Source organism: Pinus tabuliformis, chromosome 8, assembly GCF_031772625.1.
Source record: "Pinus tabuliformis cultivar Carrire ecotype Pingquan chromosome 8, CPIR1, whole genome shotgun sequence".
Classification (NCBI taxonomy): domain Eukaryota; kingdom Viridiplantae; phylum Streptophyta; class Pinopsida; order Pinales; family Pinaceae; genus Pinus; species Pinus tabuliformis.
Window position 1 is genome coordinate 405,491,589 of NC_142294.1, and position 21,734 is coordinate 405,513,322.

The 21,734-nt window shown below is 40.9% G+C and overlaps 1 protein-coding gene across 2 annotated transcripts in view; it reads left to right on the top strand.

The window, feature by feature from the left end:
- The window catches only part of ASD1 (alpha-L-arabinofuranosidase 1), a 257,521-nt gene that overhangs the window by 71,974 nt on the left and 163,813 nt on the right, over positions 1 to 21,734 (top strand). The gene's annotated exons all lie outside the window — the stretch shown is intronic.

The following is a 21,734-nucleotide window of genomic DNA, read 5'->3' on the forward strand; positions in this document are numbered from 1 at the left end:
AGGCCAGGATCTTGGCAGTCCTGGATAGACATCGCATCAAGGGCTTCACCTTGAGAACCGTGGCTATCCTAGTCGACCCAGCTGATAAATAGAAGTATGAGGATGCAATGGCAAGGACAGAGTGCATAATCCTTGATGGGGTCAAGGATCATGTTGTACCACATATTGCTGAAAAGAACACGACAAAGGAGATGTGGGATACTTTGACGACATTGTATCAGGGCACTTCCGTCCAGTGGAAGATGCTATTGGAGAATCAGTTGCAGACGTATAAGATCCAGAAGGGGGAGCAGATAAATCTATTCCTCCTCAGATTGAAGGAGATTCGTGACCAACTTACTTCCATAGGGGCCATGCCGGATTAGGAGTTCATGGTGAGGACAACCTTGAATGCAGTCTTCGAGGAGTGGGAGACATTTGTCGAAAGCGTTTTGGGCAGAGCTAATCTTCCACGGTGGGAAAATATTTGGGTAACTCTTCGCCAAGAAGAGATCAAACGGTTGACCAAGGCGGGGAGTAGTGGGAAGGGAAGTCGAATCAAGAAAGAGGAGGAGGATGTGGCTCTAGCATCTGCGGGACAACCGAGGAAAAGGAAGGAGAAGGATGTCTCCAAGGTGAAGTGCTTCCATTGTGGGGAGCTGGGTCATTATGCATCCTAGTATCCCAGGAAGAAGAACAAGGGAGAAGCTTCTGACTCCAAGGCAGCTCTGGCTAAGGCAGAGAAAGAAGTCGAGACTGATGACGACTGTGCCAGGAGTACTCATGCACCTCTAGAGAAGAGGTGGGGAGACATCGAGTTGTAGTTAGGAGGACTACATACTAGGGGCAGGATCCTTGAGGTGCCCAAACTATTGGATCATATCCAGCTACAGGAGCCCTTAAGACAGTAGCAGGATGACGGATGTCGAGTAGAAGCAAGATGCGATGGAATGGCAAGACAGTGCTAGAGTGCAGAGGTCTATAGCAATGCTGTGGGGGTTGCAATGGTGCGAGAGGCACAAAGGTGGTAGCAGTGATGCGAGAGGCACAAAATTGTTTGCAGCAGTGCGAGAGGCACATAAGTGGTTGCAACAGTGCAGAGGCAACAAAGGGGGCATAGGATAGCTGCAGAGGTAGCTTCAGCATTAGGAGGATTCTAGACTGACAAGGATGTCAGAATTTGGGTAGATCAGTTACTTCTTGGTCACTGAGTTGCAATGCAGCAGTTAGTAGTGGCAGTGCTATGGGCAACATGGGCAACATATTGAGACGAAGCTGCAATACATATGTAGCAGTGGCAGTGGCAGTGTCGTGGGTAGCAGTACAAGGAGTAGCAGTGTAGATGATGTGAGGCGGCAGGCCAAGCATCAGCACAGGTACCGGTGCGGAAGGATATTTGTGATGTTCAGTGGTGGAGCATTACTAGAACACATTTCTCGCTAAGAGGGAGTGCTGATTTGTGGTAGCATCAGATGTGCTCTAGCCATGAAAATTGGTGGAGAGGCTAAGGCACATAAAATCTCCAAGACCCAGAAATGGTTTGGGGAAATTCCACCCAGTTGGAGAGATGTTAAAATAATTAATATTTTTAATAAGGTTCCTAAGTCTAAACTTAGGAAAATTAAAATATTAATGGGTATTAATATAAAACTGGGTGAGAATGTTCTAAATGACATGGATTAAGCCAAATCTAATCTTAGCCGTTGATTAGAGACTTAATCTTGATCGTTGAAGACTCAACAAGAAAAGTATAAGAGGAGGCTTGAGGGTTAGTTGGAGATACACCAAGATTGATTAGTCAATTCAATTTTCTGGAGCGAGGCTTGCTGAGAAAATTCGAACAAGTTATCTATTGTAGAGAGGGGCAGTGAGTACATAGCAGAGAGGTAGGGATAGTGCCGGAGGGTCAGTGCAGTGACAGAAGAGGCTGACGTAGAGGCAGCTAGAGATTGCACAAAGGCTGAGGGGCCTGCGTGGGTGACGCAGAAGGCTAGAGTGCTGATGCAGAGGGCCAAAGGACTGACGCAGAGGCTTCAAAGGCTGATTTGAAGCTAGCAGGGCTGATGCAAAGCCAAGTGGAAGCGCCAGAAGGATTTTCGTGGGGTAGACTAGAGCTGAGAGGCTGAATATTTGTCTTCGAGAAGAGGTATTACTGCCATGTAGCAATCTCTGTTGGGTGAGCCATTTCAGCACCCTAGTTGTACTCAAGAAATCTGCATAATAATAAAACCCTCAGAACTACTGCACCGGTTTTCTCGCATTGGGCTTTTCTGGGGACGATTGTCCAAAAATATCGGTGTCCCGTGTGTGTCTGTTTCAGTATTTCAGTTGATGATCTGTATATGAGTTAAGGCTACATTTGTGTTTATTTCAGTATTTATATTTATAAATAACTTGTTAATGGAATAAACAAGTAGGAGAAATAAACCAGATAATGCAGTAGGGGTTTCTAATGTGCCAGACTTAGAAATTTCAACACAGTCCCATCAACAACGTGCTTAATTTTGTAAACCCATCTAGAGCCAACCACAAATTTTCCCTTTGGCCGTGGTACAACCTCCTAAACACTATTCTTTGTTATGGGAGAATACTCTTCCACCATAGCATCCATCCACACCTAATGCACAAATGCTTCTTAAAAGCCAAAAGGGTTGTCCTCAATAATCTCACTCATTAATGCCATATAGCTAGAATACCGTTGTGGTGCCTTGGTTTGTCTAACTGAATATCTAGGAGTACCCAATTACTTGTAAGCATCTGCCAGTGTCTGCTCTGTCCACTTGGCTCTCTTCCTTCCAGTGTTGGGATTCTAAGCCTAAGTGAGAGGAATCCTTTGCCCCTCATCTTGTTCCTCCTGCTTGGCCTTGTTAATTTTTATAGCATCAGATGTGTTCTAGCCACGTAATTTGGTGGAGAGGCTAGAATACATGAGATCTCCAAGACCCAGAAATCATTTATGGAAATTCCACCTAGAAGTGACTTAATTAGATTATTAATCAATTTTTTTTAATGTTTCCTAAGTCTATACTTAGGAAATCTAGTCAAGTAATCACTATTAATTAAGTCAAGGTGAGAATCAGCTAGAAACTCACACTGATCGATTCAAAGATGATCCTAACCATCAATTAAGTTTTAATCTTGGTCGTTGGAGCTCCAACAATGGATTATAAGAGGAAGTCGATGGGCACTTGGAGAAGATACTTATGTAGTTCGATTTTCTTGGTAGATTGATTTCTAGAGAGTAGCAGTGGTTGTCGGAGTCCCAAAGATCGAAGTAGGGTCAGTGAGGGGCAGAGACAGTGATTTAGAGGAAGTTTTCTAGATCCGGAGAGGCAGCAACAAGGAGGTCGAGTTATTCCTAGTGAGGCAGTGCAAAGGACTGCGCAGTTGCTTTAGAAGCAACACGTTTCGCTGAAGAGAAATTCGTTCTCAGTTCCAAAGGGCAGGCAGAGGGTCCAGAGTGTCGGAGAGACGATTTCCTTAGCAGAAGCAGGCAAATCGACTTCATTAGAGGTAGATTCGAGCCACATGTGTGGGAGACAGTGCAGAGGTAGCGCAGAAGGGCTCATGCTGGGGTTTGGACGACCAGTTTTCTGAAGGGAAGTTGTGTTGGGATTGCTTGTGGAAGAAGAGTAATTCCCTTAGATAATTTTGGCCAAATATTCTTGCTGTTTGGATTTCCAATTGGGCACCCATAGATTGTACTTAGATTTCATTGCCGCATAATAAAGTAAAACCCTCATTTGCTGCACCGGTTTTCCCGCATTGGGTTTTTCCGGGGATTTTTGTCCAAAAACAACGGTGTTAATTTTTTTGTCTTGGTATTTTGTTAGTTCCAATGCTATTTATTTTTCGTAGCGTTATTTGTGAAGGTTGCAGTGTGTTTATTTCGATGTTGCTGTAGTAATAAACTAAATAATTAATTTATCAGTTAGAAGAAATAATACCAGTTCCTGCAATAGGGTTCTAATTTGTGGAATTTTCACATGGTATCAGAGCGTGACTGATCAACCAGAAGCTTAAAAGCGATAGGAGGAATTTTGCTCCTCAAAGGGAGCAACAGGTCGAGATTTTCAGAGGCAACACAATGCTTAGACAGGCAGGCCAAATTGTTTGGCCATCAGTTCGATTTTCAGTTGCAGGGGTGCAAAAAATTTGATTTGTCCAGAAGAGTGATGCTAGTAGTTAGAAGGATTAATTGTAGCTCAGATTTTTACTAAGTAGATTCCTGGTTGGACGCAGAGTGTTTTTCTGCAGGTTGCAGACGCAGAATCTGCGTCGGGTGGAAGAGAAAAGCACACACAACAGAGGGAAGATTCCTCTCAGGGAACTTCAAGTTTTAGAAGTTCGATTTTCCATTGTAGATTAGCAATAGCAGCGAGCAGATTTGCGTATTCCAAAAGAGAGTGCGAGTAGCAGAGCAACAATTGAGCAAGGAAGATAGGGAGCTTCCTGGTTTATTTTCTCCAGTTTTGAGTTTCCAGTTTTTTGCAGCTCTGCAGGGATGACCGTACGAGATTGCCAGAGGAGGCCGTGCAAGTTAGCCAAAATGTAGATCTAGGCTGCAGATCGACTTCCAGTTGTTGGAGACAGGCACCGAAGGAAAGTGCGAGTTACAAAGTGAAGAAAGGTCCCAGTAAGGGACAAGGCTCGAATGGAGGTAGTGAGGCACCAGATCCAGGTGGTGGAGGAGTATGAGACTCTAGTGTGCCAAATGGGCAGGGTCCAACGCAGTACAACAAGGAAATCAGTCAGATCAGTTCCAGATTGTTGTAGTAGGACTTACAGGAGCCCACCGTATTATAGTGGCAGGTTTAGTGTCAGTAGACGCAACTAGTCATTCAAATGACAAAAACATAACTAGTTGCAGTCAGTGTCGGGGAGACAGTTGCAGAACTAGTTGTAGTTAGTACTTGGGAGATAGTTGCAGACCTACATGCAGTGACATGGGTAGTGCAAATTGCCCAGTTGCAGTATGTAGGTGCAGTTCCAGCCAAAAGATTCCTAGGTTATGTTAACACCCAGGTTGTTCCCTATGACTCCCAAGGGAATACGGCCGGGGTAACCACTAACCAATCTTTGGGTTACAGTTCCTAGCCTAACTGCAACCAGAGAGGGCTCTCTCTTTATGATTTGTCTCTGTTATGATGGTGTTTTAGGCTAGCTATTATGCTCAGGCTTTTGGTTTATGTTTTGGTTGAAGGATTTCTTTCAGGTCTTATGAGGCAGTGTTTAGACAGTATAATACCATTGGGCAATGGAGTCTGGAGTTGTGAAATGATCTGATATGCTGGTTTGGTGTTGTTCTAACTGCAGGGCCTATTGTGTATTTTAAACAGACAAACTAGATCAAGTGGTGATGTACGTTGATTCAACAGAAAACATTTAAGAATTTCCTATTGAGCTGGTGGGTGAAAGTGAGCACACTGCACAGGAGCAAAACTTTGAATTCCTGTGACAAAGGTCACTGTGATAGATGTATTCCGGAAAGTGCAGCATTTAAGAATTACACTTAACTAGATTACAGCTGAAGAAAACATTGATAAACAACGCAGATTGAACTCAGGTTACTCAGTGAATAAATCCTGAAAGCTATTCTTTTTCCTTGTTGCTTAGTATTGAAACAGATAACATATACGGATTTAAACAAAACAGCTATTTAACAGAGAGAGATACAGAGACTTATTGTATGATGAAATACACAGGGATCCAGTAGTTATCAACAGCCACCAGAACGCATCCAACACCTCAGAAATCCAAGAAATTCCATTGCTTTGCTCTATTAACTTCTGAAAAGGATTACAGCATAAGAACTTCTTCAGGAGAAATCAACAACAACCCTTGCAATCTTATGCCAAGGGGACTTTATAGAAATGCGTATACAAAATATCTCAGGCATTGAGTCATCTGAGAGAGAAAATATCTACATTGTTACGTTCAGAAAGTAGGCAAGGAGTTATTACAATCTTAAATGCAGCGTAAATGCCCTTTATGTCTGTCAGAGGATTGTTTTGACTTTTGAGTGTCACTGAGTTGGTTGCATTACTCTGTTTTAATTCTGGAGATACGCATTTACTTTTGGCTGCGCAGTGCGTTCTTGGGTCTGCCAGCTGTGGTTCTCTTTTTCTGCTTTGTTGGCCGCTACATCTGCTGAGTTGGCTCAGCTTTGATTTACGCTGCATGCTGACTTTGCTGAACTGTGCTTTTTACAAAAAATTGTAATAAAACAGAGATTTGGTGAATGCCTTACTGATTACAAAATTCTGTGTATTGCATCTGTCCACCATTCCTGTGTAGGGAGCTGATGCTTGAGGATGGCCTCCATTGTCTCTTCAGCTTCTGTATATTTGAAAAAAGTTGGGGCTACATCAAACAAGTGATTAATTTCATTCATTATAAAAAGTAGATTTTCTATCTTACTATAGAAAATCAGTCCTGTAAGAGGCCCTGTGTCTTCTGAAGTGCTGGCCTTCTCATTGACCTGTGCTGAGGCAAAAACATTTACTCTTTTAGCATACTGTTCATGGGTGAATAATTTCCCTCCGCTGTTCAGTAAGCTAGGGAGTCCTCTACTCTGCAACACCTGAAATTTCTCCATGAACTTATTTACCTCTGTCTGCATATCCTGGGTTCTCCTGTCCAATGTCTGCACTAGATTTCTAAGAGTAAGAACCCTCTTGATCATTTGAATGGTCTCAGTTCTATTTGTGATTCCAATGGTGGCTAACTGAGAACTTGTTTTGTGGTTAAGCACATTGATCATTCTTGTAGCAACTTCAGGCATATTTCCTAATAAGGCCCTTGATGTTCGGATTTCCTTCTGTGCCTTTGGGATGAGCTCTAGTTGCTCATGGATTGTCTCGATATATGGCCATTGGTTGTTGATGGATTGACCAATATTGGACCATATCATTGCTCTGATCTCAGATATGATTTTATCTAGCTTGAGCTCATTCTCAAGCTCTTTGATCCTGTCTTTAAGGGCCTTGATTTCCCTGGCCTTTTCTCCCACCTCTCTTTTTGTCTTATCATGCCTTTCATTTACCTTGGCCAGCTTTTCCTTAGTTTCATTCAGCTCTGTCATCTGGGCTTCCAAAATTTGTATTTCATTCTTTAGCTTCTGCATATCTAGGCTCTGATCTGTGCTGATGGGTGCTGCTGAAGTAGATGTGGCTGTTTGTTCAGCCTGCTGAGGTGGAGGCACAGTAGTAGGAACAGTCTCCTCAAGATTGATGACTTGAGGAGGGGGCTGAGATGTCTGCCCTTCTTGTGCTTGTTTTGATGATGCTTGTAGAGGTGCTTGTGTAGCTTCATATTGCCCCAATTTTTCTTGTGCCTTCACAAGCTCTTTGTAAAAGGAAACTAGCAGGGCAGTAGAATCCTGCTCATACCTTTGCTTTGCTACCTCATCAGTCTGTGGATGGATAGTGGCTGGAATTTTGATCTTCTTTCTTAGTGCAGCCATGTCAGCATCTCTAAGTTTCAGGATCTCTTGTATCCCTTTGATGTCATTAGGATTGTGCCCAATTTCTACAATGATTTCCTCCAGGGCTCTTATCCTGTTGTCTTTGGCCTGAGAAGAGGCCCTCTCCAGTTCTAGCTGGGAAGCTGTGGCATTCAGACTGCTTGTTAATTTGTAATTATCCAAAGTCTTATCGGCCAATGAAGCATACACCATTTCGCCAGTTTGCTTATGCAGCTCAATTTTGTCCATAGGGTGTATGTCCTTGGCGAGGACCTCTAGGTTAGTCCTAAGATAGTCAGCAGTGGATTGTGGCTGGAGTGCCGTAGGCATAAAGTGACTCATTATCATTTTTCCTTCACTTACATCAAAAGCAGACATAAGTCTCTGCTGATTGGAAGGAGCCATGTTTAGCAGGTGATTGTACAGTTGTACTTTGATAGGATCACTCCTCCTCTTGATGTCTATAAATTGCTGCTTGATGCTTACTTGTCCCTCTTTCTGCTGGCTGGAGGAGCTGACCTCCCCTCCCATGGTCCTGTCCTGTTCCTGCTGGAAGGAACTTGCTGAAGCTTCTCTGCTGGGTGGGCCCATGCCCAATGCCTCTCTTATTGCTATATCCTCCTCTGGAAAATCATTGAGTCTCTGCCTTTTCTCTCCCTGGTCTATAGAGGATGTCAGGGGAGTCTCTCTGTCTCTTTTTCTAAAGACAAATGTATCCTCCTTTTGAGGGGTTTGGAGGACCGAGGCATCAAAGGTAGTGTCTTGTCTTGTAGGCACCGTTTTTTCAGTGGTCTGAGGAGTCTCCACTGTTTCCTTTTGCTGGGCAGACTGCTCCTGCCTTTGTTCTTCTTGATGTTGTTGCTCTTGCTGTTCTGGTTCTTCTTGCTGCCCTTGCTGCAGCCCTTCTGCTTGCTGCTGTTGTTTTTGTTGCTGTTCCTGCTCCATCTCTTTGCCTTTGCCCTTTTCTGAGATGTTTTCACCAGTTCTTGTAGCTTGATGTTGGGCAGTTGAGGAAGACGCTGCTGCTCCAATTTGTGTGCTTGGCAGTGAGGTGACCTGTGAATAAAACTCAAGGTCAGCCATCTTCTTAAGGTTTCTTAGAGCTCTTTGATTAAGCTCTTCTTGGGTCACATTTTCTTCTAAAGTTCCTCTTCTCCACTTGCTTTGGTTGGCATATTTTTCTAAGTGAGGAAGGCTATAATGACCATAAGCAGATAATTTGTATTTGAGCCTCCTCATTGTAATGAAGTTGTTGGGGTCATAGGGTTTCCATATGAAGTTGTATTTGAGACCAAGGCCCACAAGCATTCTATCTGCCTCTCTCCACCCTTCATCCCTTTCATTGAGAAGGAAATGGCCAAGTTGATTTCTGACTTTTAACTGTGCCTTCTTACCTTTTCCTGAAAAGTGGAGCATCTCCACATAACCAAACTGCCTGAAGTATTCCAAGGCAAGTAGCCTCATAGGCACAAATTTAGGTAGTTTAAATGGGGGCAACTCACACCCATATAGTCTGATAACGGTGTGGTGTTGGTAGAAATACCAATCCCCAATACTGTATGCTTTTGATAAATGCAGGAGTCTTTGCATTTCGTCTGTCAATCTGGGAGGAGGTGAACCCAACAGTAGAGTCAAGGCTGGATGGATGAAAAGATCAATAAATTCGCAGTAGGTGTATGGAGAACAGCTTACTATGTGAAAAACGGATGTCCAATACACTACTGATCTCAGATTGCCCTGTGCATCTACTCTCTTCTTTGGGAAGGAGAACTTATCATGCTGGAAGTATAGGAGCAGATGATATAGGTAAGAGGTGTATTTAAATACCCTTTCTCTTGACAGATTCATCAACTGCTCATGCATCTTATCTGATATGTATGTGGCATAATCATAGTAGATTGGTTTCTTTCCTGGGGAAAACATAAGCATCATTTGTAGAACAGTTTCATCCACATACTCCACTGAATCATATCCCAAGATGGGACTGATCATGTCTGCAAGGTCTAAGCCCAACTGGTTAAGGTAGGCAAAATTGATGGGAGGAGTTTGCACAGTATCAGCTTTGATGAAAATCTGATTAAGCTTTGTGATTTGTGCCTCTGTTATCCTGGCTCCTTGTACTATTAAATCAGCTAATGATAGAGGGACCAGCTTTTGATCTGTCTTGAACTGCAACATCTCCCTGATGGCTTCAAGGGTAATGAGGAACAGAATTGAGCCTGAAGAGTCCAGCACTGCCCTCTGGGATGCATCATAGTAGTCAGCAACTAAGTGGACAAGCTCAGGGAATTGATTAACCTGAGGAAGCTTGAATATTGGGAGAAATGAATCCCAAATTCCCAGGATGTCTGTCCCCCTCTCATGTTTGATCTTTATTTCATTTAGGATTTGTAAATGGAACCTGCTTTTGCTCAACATTTCCTCTGATATCTTGTAGTCCAAGTCTGCTAATGCTCTTGTGTCCAATGTTCTATTAGGGGCATTCAGGGGAGCTACATTGAGGGCTATAGGAGCTACAGGGGGGTCCATTGTTCTCCTTTAGGATTTCTGTTTCTTCAAGGACTGTGTTACTATGCAGAGTAACACAACCAGAGTTCTCTTTGCAAAGAATGAAAATGTCTGAGGAAAAGGGTGAATGCAGAGTCTACAGCAGTTTAAATACTATTTATAGCAACTAGGACCAATGTTTGGCTTTTCCTTGTCTCTCTTCAATGGTGAAATTTGGTTTAAATGAGCCTGCTGCGATTGCGCAGACAGAACCTAGTTTTTTAACAGAATGTAGGTAGAACAAAGCTCGGCTGGTGTTTTTCGAGGTGGTAGTTGGAAATTAAAAGCTATGCAGAGGAATCCAGTGGTGAATTCATAAGTTTTAACGTTCTTTAAGCCTTCGGAGTGATTTATAGAGAATTGCAGGCACACAGAGGACAAATGATGAAGAATACCTGGTAAAACAGTGAGCAAAGGACGTATATGCAGGTTGGACTCGTACGCTGGAGGTCTCCTGGTCGATTTAGCAAGTTGACAGCAAGCTCGGACGTGAACGCATGCAGCAGCAAGAACGGAAAAATGAATGAAAAGAACGTAAAAACGTGATTTTTGGCCATAATATAGACTTTTAGCAATTTGGCGCCTTTTTGTGATGACGTCAGCATGACGTCATTGGTGGGGTCAAGGTCGGATGACGTCATGCTGACGTCATCGAGTGACGTGGCGAGGACATAATGTAAGCGGAATGGGAAAACCGGAAACCGGCAGCAGTTTCATATCGCACCGCTTACGGTACGGTGGTGGTTTGCCGCAGTTGTACCTCCGACGCGCTGTGGTGAGGGCGCGTGGCAGCGGAGTGACGTACCCAAAATACGGACGTCGGGAGGTAACCTTCGGGCATCGGATGAGCTCCGACGCTATGGTGGCCATCAGATCTGGAGGAGCCAAATCGGACGGTGATCGGATGATTGATGTGACAGGGAGATAGCACGCTTATTTCTCGGACGTCAGAAGGACTCCGACGCGATCAGGACCGTTGGATGGGAGGTATTTGATCGGACGGTCATCGGGACAACTGAGATGACAACCAAGTACGGGGAAAGGGGGGATTAAACTAATGTTTTTTCTGGGAATTTGCGCGCTGACGGAGACTATGTAAAAGTGGGTTTTCACGTCTTATTTGGAAATAGCTCCGCCCTTTTAGACTTAGCATAAAGAGAAAATGTCGATTTTTTATGGTTTTTGGCCATTTGAGGCGGGTGAGGGTAGAGATTAGGCTTTTTTAGGGGTTTTTATGTGCAAAAGGGGTCAAAATGAAGGAATTAGCTCATGAAGGGGCAGAGGTACTTGGCTTAGGTTCATCAACATGACCAGGTGTCATTCGATCCCTGACTCAAGACTTATTGGCTAAAATACCAAGGGGTGGGTATTTACATAATGCTTGGGGTTTATACACCATGGTGTTAGTAATAATAGGGGAAAAGGTAATATAGGGGATTTACATAGTAGAATTAGAGTTAATATGGATAGAGGATGAGTGGAGGGGAAACCATTTAAGTTTATATGAAACAACTTGGTTTTGAGAGTAGATCAAAATGAAAAGATTTTTAGACAAGAAATGTGGCTTTTGAAGGTTATGAACCACCATGAAAGCTTAGTCTTTTTCCATGAATCTTAGCTGATGGGGAATGTTAGAAATGAAATTGGAGGGGAATGAGGGAAGTTAGTCATGCTTCCTGCTGCAATTTGATGAAGAAGAACACCTTAATCAATTAATTGACTTTGCTTTGATACCCACAGTTACCATCTCTGCAATGGTAGGGATAACCTTTCTGCAACCCCAACTACTTACCCAACTACCTGCCTAGCATTTTTTCTTCTTGGAGGGTGCATTTGGACTTGCAAACCCTTACTTGCCTTTTCTTTTCTTCGGCTTTTTCTTTTGCTTTTTCTATTGCCTTTTCTATCTACTTCTACCCTTATCTCTTCCAAGGTCCCAGATTAAGCTGTTGGGAGCCTTTTCTTCTCTACCTGAACTAGTTGTCTGCCAAGATTAAGCAGTTTGGACAAACTTCTTTCTCTAGTCTATAGCAGAAAATTGAAAACATGGCATGACCCAGATTAAATTGTTGGATCATCCATCAAAATTGAAATAAGGTCATCAATCATTGAAACATTTTACACACCTCTTGTTCTCTAGGAAATATGGGATCTTTGTGATATCAAAGCAGAGCATATTTGGACTTTCTCTTGCCAATCATGAAATATGAATCCTATTGGTATAGGTATCCAACAGGTTAATCCCAACGCAGAACTACACAGTGCAGTTTCTAGTGCAGGAGGACAGTGCGAGTTGCCAAGAGGGAGTAGAGAGATTTTCCATAGGGAGATCGAGACTCAAAGGGAGTGTAGATTCAGAGGGAGCAACCCTATGGAAGCTAGCACTTGAGGATTTGAGGAGATCAAACTCATTCTCGCAGTAGCGACAATAGTATGAGTAGATCAGATCTTTCTATTTTTGCAACTATACCCTCAGGAGTGAGGTGGGGTGACATGGAGCTGTAGCCCAGAGTTGCAGAGATTTGGGCAGGGTCCTTGAGGAATCCATCTTGTGGATCATTACCTTGCTACAGGGGCCCATAGTATTTGGTAACAGGTTGGATCACTGGCAGTTGATGCAGTTAGAGCCAAAGTGACAGTTGCAGATTAGTAGCAGTCAGGTGCTGAGGAGCGCAGTGCAGTGTTGATAGCAGTGTAGAGTGGCACAGTGTAGACAGAGACTTGAGAGACAGATGCATCATATTGAACACAGTTGATTCAATATTTTGGATGCTTTTCAGTTGTAGACGTTGCAGCTGCAACAACAACAGATGAGAGGATGTTGCAGTGCAGGTGTAGTGTTGGCAGCAATATAGCACTGTCAACAGTAGCACAGATGCAACATTAGAGTTGTGCAGTATTTGGTGGACAACATCAACCAGACATCAGCTGTGTGACAAAGATGATACACAGACAGAGTGTTGTGGCAGGGTGTGCAGCACTAGAACACATTCCTCGCTAAGATGGAGTGTTAGTTTTTGTAGCATCGAATGTGTTCTAGCCACACAATTTGGTGGAGAGGCTAGAATACATGAGATCTCCAAGACCCAAAAATCGTTTTTGGAAATTCCACCTAGAAGTGACTTAATTAGATTATTAACCAATTTTTTTAATGTTCACTGTATAAACTTAGGAAAATTGGTTAATTAATCAGTATTAATTAAGTCAAGGTGAGAATCATCTAGAAACTCACACAAATCGATTCCAAGATGATCTTAGCCATTGATTAAGTTTTAATCTTGGCTGTTGGAGCTCCAACAATAGATTATAAGAGGAAGTCGATGGGCACTTGGAGAAGATACTTTTGCAGTTCGATTTCTTGGCAGATCAATTTCTAGAGAGTAGCAGCAGTTGCTGGAGAGCCACAGATTGAAGCAGGGACAATGAGGGGCAGAGATAGTGATTTAGAGGAAGTTTTCCAGATCTGGAGAGGCAGTAGCAAGGAGGTTGAGTAATTCCTTGTGAGGCAGCGCAAAGGACTGCACAATTGCTTTAGAAGCAACTCGATTTTGCTGGAGAGAAATTCGTTCTCAGTTCCAGAGCCTGGGCAAAGGGTTCAAAGTGCTGAAGAGACGATTTCCTTAACAGAAGACGATTTCCTCAACAGAAGACGATTTCCTCAACAAAAGCAAGCAGAATGATTTCATCAGAGGCAGATTCGAGCCACACGTGTGGGAGACAGCGTAGAGGCAACGCAGAAGGGCTCACACTGGGGTTTGGATGGCTAGTTTTCTAAAGGGATGTTGTGTCGGGATTGCTTGTGGAAGAGGTAATTCCCTTAGATAATTTTGGCCAGATATTCTTTCTATTTGGATTGCCAGTTGGGTATCTATAGAGTGTACTCAGATTTCACTGTTGCATAATAAAATAAAGCCCTCATCTATTGGTTTTCCCTCATTGGGTTTTTCAGGGACTTTTGTCCAAAAACAACTGTGTTAATTTTTATATGTGTGGTGCTAGTATTTACTATTTTCTCGGTTCCAACCAGTGTTTTAAAAGCCAACCGGTTTGAAACCGACTCGGCCGAGTTGGTTCGAGCTGGTAAAAAAATTGCGACTTGGCCGTCGAACCGGTTTGGTCGGCCGAATCCGTATCAACTCGGCCGGGTCACTTCAAGCGGCCAGTAAACCCCAAAAACGCAATTTTTTTTAAAATTTTTCTATGTTTTTTTCTGAGTGTGGGGGACTCCAAATGGTCTTATTAATTGGTTTTTTGGTCTTTGGGGTCCATTCCCTTCTCCTAGTATTGATATTCTATTCAAATTTCATGGTAATGTTAAATTCTTAAAGTAAAAGTGACATTCTCCTTAATCTTCATTTTCATCCTTTTACTTAAATTTTTAACATTATCATGAAATGAATCAGGATGTTTGAGAGTGGTTCTCGCCTCATTGGATTTCATATGGAAAAAGTAGAATTTTAGATTTCATTCAAAATCCAGCAGACTTATTAGTTTTTCAGGATTTCAGGATTGGGGGATTGCAATGTTTCCATTGAATTTTGTCATGTATTAGGGTATGGAACACGTATTTAATCAAGAGCACCAATCCCTCTACGTACCTTGATGTTAGTGACATTGGTTGTCGAACTCCTCCGGGATTTGCTCCCAAACCGGGAGCTTTTGAAAATGTCGCTCCCGCTCCCGTTTTCACTCTCGCTCCCCACTTTCGCTCCTGCTCCCAAGTAACATTGAGCCAGATGATTTTGGAAACTCTAACAGTAGCCAGTAGTAGTGGTCACAGACTTTTGTTGTAGAGGCCATTTATAGCCTCCTTGGTTATGTGTTTTTGTTTTGATCTCTGTATCATCATCGTGTATGTATTGGATAGTGCACTGGGTGCCATTTTGATATAATGGATATATTCATGAGCCTACTTTGATCATATGTTGTCTTCTATCTATATTCTAATGCTGTGTGTTTGGAAACATGAATGAAAATCTTTAAAATTATGTGTTTTTATAAAACATAAATATTTAATGTATTTTTTACAACGATCGAGTCACTGAAATCGAGCCGGCTGAGTCAATGCCGAGTCGGAGTCGGAGTTTTAAAACATTGGTTCCAACGCTATTTATTTTCCGCAGTTTTATTTCTGAAGGTTGCCATGTGTTTATTTCGATGTTTCTGTAGCAATAAACTGAATAATTAATTTATCACTTAGAAGAAATAATACCAGTTGCTGCAATAGGATTCCAGTTTGTGGAATTTTCATAGGCCTGCTCATTCTACTCACCACTCTATGTTACAATATCTTGAGGTGTATGCAATGAGTGAACACTCATTTTCAAATATGGCTACAAATTCATCCATTTCAGTGGTTGCAACAACCTTCTTCTTCTGTTTTCCCCTTTTCTTGTTAGGGCACTGGCTGGTAACAAGCAAAACATTTTATTTTGCTATTGCCTTTTTTCTTCTCTCCTTTAGAAGGCGACCCATCACTTAGCCCTTTCTTTGCCCTTAGTAGCTAGGGCAAGATTTTATTCCTCCTCAAACTTCTACTTCTGGTCACCACGCTAAACCTCTTCTCTAATCTCTTCATGTATGAAGTCATCTCACATTCTTTCTCAGGTGGGAAGGTGCTCTTGACCCACAATGCATTTCACAAACACATCCCACAGTTTCGTAAAGCCATTCCCCACAATGCATTTCACAAACACATCCCACAACTTCATAAAGCCATTAAAGGCCATACACACTAGTTCTGGTTTAGGGATTATCTCCCCTACTGCTGCTATCTTATCCCATAGCTGAGTGATCCTAGTCAAGTAGGAAGCTACACTCTCACCTTTGCACATTCTTATGCTATGTAATTGGTCCCTTAGTACCATTTATGGTAGTCGCTTTGGTACAACTTGGTGAGCACATGCCAGATTTCTTTAGTTGTTTTCTTGTTGGACAGATGTGGAATCAAGTGGTTTTTAACCCCATCCAGAATAATCCTCTGTGCCCTCACTTCTTTCACCTCATGAAGGTCTAGGGCAATTGGTGGAACTCCTATGGTGTTGACAAAGTTCCATAGTTTGTTCTCTTTGAGAACGACTGTGATTCGAACCCTCCAATGAAGATATTTCAAGTACCCTTCTAATTCGTCTTCATATTGAATGCTGGTAGCCATGACAGATTAAACCCTTGAATCACTTGTTTGCTGAAAGCTTGAACTCCTTTGAGCTGGTACCTGTGTCAAACACCCTTGGTTTCATACTCAGAGACTATTGCTCTGATACCATGTTAGATTTTTTGAACCCAGGTTAGATTTTATGCCCAATAAAATTATACTCAGAACATAAATAAAAGTTAATTTTCAGATCTGAATTTTATGACACCAAATACATTGGGTTCCTAACTCAGCATGCACAACAGAAATAAAATAACCAGAACACCAATCATAGAGAAATATTTTGACACAGTTTTACCCTGGAAACCCTAATGTGGGGAAAACTAGCAAAGTTTGGGCTTCTATTCAGCTTGGAAATTTTGATTACAGGAAGTGTACATTTCAGAAAATTGCAACAGCAAAAATACATAGCAATTTCCCTGTCATGGCTTGCTCTGTGTGGCCTATTCGACATTGTACAACTTCAATAAATACAGTCTTCACAGCCTATTTGATCCAGAGAATACTGTTTTACAGCTTCAATAAGCACAGCCTGTACGGCCTTAGTAATTTCAGCCTGTATGGGCCCTAAGAATTTTGCTGTACAACCTAGATAAACTAAGTGTGCTTGCTGTCCAAATTCGGTGTTATGAATAAAATATATACGAATAATATAAAACATAATAATAATGAATAATAATTAATTAGTAATGAATAGTCATGTTTCTAAAGACATGACCTTTTGTGAATAGGTACCTGACTAGGTGTATAAACAGGCCCTCACCCTCATTGTAATCATCTCATCAATTCTTTATATAATATTCAATATACAATTACTTGTCCTACAATGGATGTCTATGTCTTTGAAGTATTCTGAAGATTATTGCAGGTATACGAAATTTGTTCATTACATTCGGCCTGTTTGCTGCCCCTGAAACTTGACCTGTTCGTTATCTTCTCTTGCTGTTAGTTTGACCTCTTGTTTCTCAGCTGAAAGCCCAGTCACTTGTGCCAAATCGATCTGCCTCTCCAACAACCTATTTCCCTCTTTATAATTTCTGACCTAATCTCCAAAGTGATGGAGGGTTGAGATTGCATCTCCACACTTGAGATCTATGGTCATGATATAATCTTTCATTAACCTTTTTAACTTTATAAAAATTGGCCAATAAAGTTAAAAATTTAATTAGTGACTTTATGCCTAAGGTCCAAACTTAGGAAATAATTAAATAATTTTGCTGTGAGAGAATTTTGGTGATTCACTGCATGTCATGGCACTTGACCGATGCAAAATCACCTAATAAGCAACGATGCCAATTTTTGAAACTTTATGTAAGGAACTTTACTTCCCTAGCAACGATTCCCATTTTTCACCTTCTAGACCTGCATTTGTGAAATTCTCAAGTCCAATATAAAGATGCAAATCTAGGGAAACTTGTAAGTTTCATCCACTGTCACCTTGGTGGACACTTCCTCACTTTAGGTTGTCTCCAGCACAAGTGGGGTATCCCTGGTAGGCTTGCCAATCTGCTCTCATAACCAAATATTTATTATCAGATTTGGAAAAATGATAAGTTATAATTTTCAATAGATATATGGTGGTGAATTCAAGTAGATGGGTGCCTTATCCTTGGGTTAATGGAGTCGAAAAGTTTCAGTAACTTGGAGAACTTAATCATGGAACATATGAAACGCTCAAACATTCCATGGACAGCAATATTTTATTTTAGTTTCAACAAGTCTGCAAATTTCACTTTCAGCCAATGTACTTGGAGAACTTAGTCATGAACATATGAAACCCAACTTGCTATGAACATCAATATTTTAGTTACAACAGGTCTGCAAAATTCACCTTCAGCCAATGTACTAAGTTTGGTAAGATGCTACAGCACTTTGTTAAACCTTTCCTTATCACATAACATGAGATCTGAATGTATGAAGTAAAAGAGAAGCTTTCCTTTAGAATAATAGTCTCAATACAGTGCATAATCCAGATCTGAAATTAGGAACCCTTGAGAGGACATAAAGGTCACTGTTCAGGCCTCATATGCTGGTAAACAACTCTAAAACAGAAGAGATACATTCTAGCATAGAAGAGAAAGCAAAAGGTATAACAGCAGCCTTACAAATGAAGATTACAGTCCTGAATATCTCCTGTACTAAGTTCGGTAAGATGCTACAGCACTTTGTTAAACCTTTCCTTATCACATAACATGAGATCTGAATGTATGAAGTAAAAGATAAGCTTTCCTTTAGAATAAGAGTCTCAATACAGTGCATAATCCATATCTGAAATCAGGAACCCTTGAGAGGACATAAAGGTCACTGTTCAGGCCTCATATGCTGGTAAACAACCCTAAAACAGAAGAGATACCTTCTAGCATAGAAGAGAAAGCAAAGGGTATAACAGCAGCCTTACAAATGAAGATTACAGTCCTGAATATCTCCTGTACTAAGTTCAGTAAGATGCTACAGCACTTTGTTAAACCTTTCCTTATCACATAACATGAGATCTGAATGTATGAAGTAAAAGATAAGCTTTCCTTTAGAATAAGAGTCTCAATACAGTGCATAATCCATATCTGAAATCAGGAACCCTTGAGAGGACATAAAGGTCACTGTTCAGGCCTCATATGCTGGTAAACAACCCTAAAACAGAAGAGATACCTTCTAGCATAGAAGAGAAAGCAAAGGGTATAACAGCAGCCTTACAAATGAAGATTACAGTCCTGAATATCTTTATTGGAGCTCCAAATCTGCAAAAGATATCTTCCACTTTCAGCTCAATGGTCTAAATGAAAGCACAAGTTACAAATGGAGAGGATGCCATTTTTATGGCATCTATATACAAAACAATAACAAAATGATCTAGAATCCCTTAGAACTAGGGTGCTCTAGCTTTAGGCGTCTTTTTTATTAGTTTTCATAATAGAAATGGTTCAAATATGCCACATGTTGATGTCACAACCCTAGGTTGAACACTCTTATAGATTATTATTAATTTTGGAAGTAAAGCATAAAGAGGCTGTTCTAGACATTTTCAGTGGAACACTCCTCCATATCTTTATCTTTTCAACTCCACGTGTGAATGATAGGTCCATATGTGGCAAGTGTCATCTCCTCTATCAAGGCACTCTTCTTCCTTGTATGCTTTTTGACTATGTCAATGGGTCTTATGTGCCATGTGCCATCACTTTGTGAAGGACTTTCCTCTTTGTCTTGTAAATGGTGCCAATGAACCATGTTATGCCTCCAAATATGTAGAATATAATGTGAAGTGGCCCTTTGATGATGAGTATCACCTCCAAATATCCAATTTCTGCCTTTGAATATGTAATATTGCTCAAAAGGTGGAACTCAAAGTAAGAACATGCATGAGCATATGTAGAGATATCATCCCAGAAAAACCAAAACATCGTTGTCCAATTCTAGCACTCATGCACATCTAGATGGTAACGAGACCATATTTAATTAATTTCACTTGTAGGTAACTACATACATGCTCATGTGAGCCACTACCTACTAATGCACATGACAACTCTTGACCAAGGTTGCTTGGGAGCGGGAGCGACATTTTCAGAAGCTCCCGGTTTGGGAGCAATTCTGGGAGCGTTTTTTATATAATATATATTTTTTATATTTTGATGCATATATGTCAACAAAAGCATGTAGAATGATGAATTAGATATAAAAAAATAAAAAAACATAGATTGAACCATATAACAACAATCATCTAGCAGTTATAATCTTCATCAACCACGTCCACAAGTTAGTAACATAGTAACATACAACATATTGAGTCTCATGATTCATCAATCTTAAAGTTTCAAGCTTTCAAAATTCAATATATAACATTTATCATCATTGATCACCAAAGTTGTACTTGTAAGCTAAGTGTAACCATTACAACGAATAATATCTAACATGAAATGAAATGTTATAAAATGAAATGAAACGAAACAACTTTCATTTTTCACAAAGCATCATATTCATAATTCATTACTAATGAGTTGTAATTTCAAATTTAAATTGTCATATATTGTTTACAAAAAATATCATAATAAATATAAAAGAGCCAATACTAGAAACTAGAAAAGACAAGTAAATCTATTATCTATTTGCTAATGCTTGGGTCTCGTGCCATCACGAGAAATGTCTAATTTTTTAGTCTTGTTGGAAAATTTGGATCTTTGTCATTAATGTCACCCTATAAGCATTAATATCCAGAGGTATCTTTGTCATTACCTCTCGATCTGTATAGGGTTCTTTGTCATTAATATCATCCTCTAAGCATTAACATAAGATATAAAAAGCATAGCATGTCAAGTCAAGATTTTGTTTGAGTGATGCGTACATTTTTAGGGGGTCATGATAGAGGAGTTTGACAACCAATGTCACTAACATCAAGGTACATAAAGGGACTGGTGCTCTTGATTAAATACGAGTTCCATACCCTAATACATGACAAAATCCAATGGAAACATTGCCATCCCCCCAATCCTGAAATCCTGAAAAATTGGTAAGTCTGCTGGATTTTGAATGAAATCTGAAATTCTACTTTCTCCATATGAAATCCAATGAGGTCGGAACCACTCTCAAACATCTTGAGTCATTTCATGGTTATGTTAAAAATTTAAGTAAAATGATGAAAATGAAGATTAAGGAGCGGGGAGTGAGGGGCGGAGCGCTCCAGTGCAACCCTGCTCTTGACTATTGACATGTAGGCTTGTGAGCTAAAATAGTGGGTTTTATTTGTAAAATGGTACATACTTATAACTTTATCTATTTCTTCATTCTGAAGAACAGTTTTGCAGGATCTGTGCCCCCCTAGATCAAGAGGTGGATTTGCATCTCGGACGGATCCACCAACTATCCTCCGCCGGAATTGCGGTTCCATCAAATTTTCGCGGTTCTTGGAAAAATGGATCCACAACGGTTTTGTGCATGGTTTTGTTGGCCTGATCCGTAGTTTTGCCACGGATCCGCACGATTCTACCATGGATCGCAACTGGAGCTAAGAGAGATGTAGAGGATTTTGCGGACTTGGTTTATTTTTGCGGACTTGGTTTGGTAAAATTGACATTTCTCTTTTACTGAAATTTTTAACATTACCCTGAAATGACTCAGGATGTTTGAGAGTGGTTCCAAGTTCCAACCTCATCAGAGTTCATATGGACAAAATAGAATTTTATAGAGTGGTTCCAAGTTCCAACCTCATCAGACTTCATATGGAGAAAATAGAATTTAATATCTCATTCAAAAATTCAGCAGACTTAACAATTTTCAGGGTTTCAGGATGAATGTGATTGTGGCATTTCATTAGATTATATCATGTATGAGAGTATGTGATTGGCATTTAATCAAGATCACCAAGCCCTATATGTACCTTAGTGTTGGTGGTGGTGATTGTTGAACTCCTTTGTCATGGCCTTAGCAAAAATGTACCCTTCACTCAAGTCAAAATCATTGATCAGACATCTTAAGCTTTCTCTACATATTATAAGGCTTGGATTAGGCTGTTTGATCAAAATTGGGCAATGTTGACTAATATCCCTAAAGAATCGAAGTAGAGGCAAAGGCTAGACAAGAGGAGAGGAATCTAGATTTGAG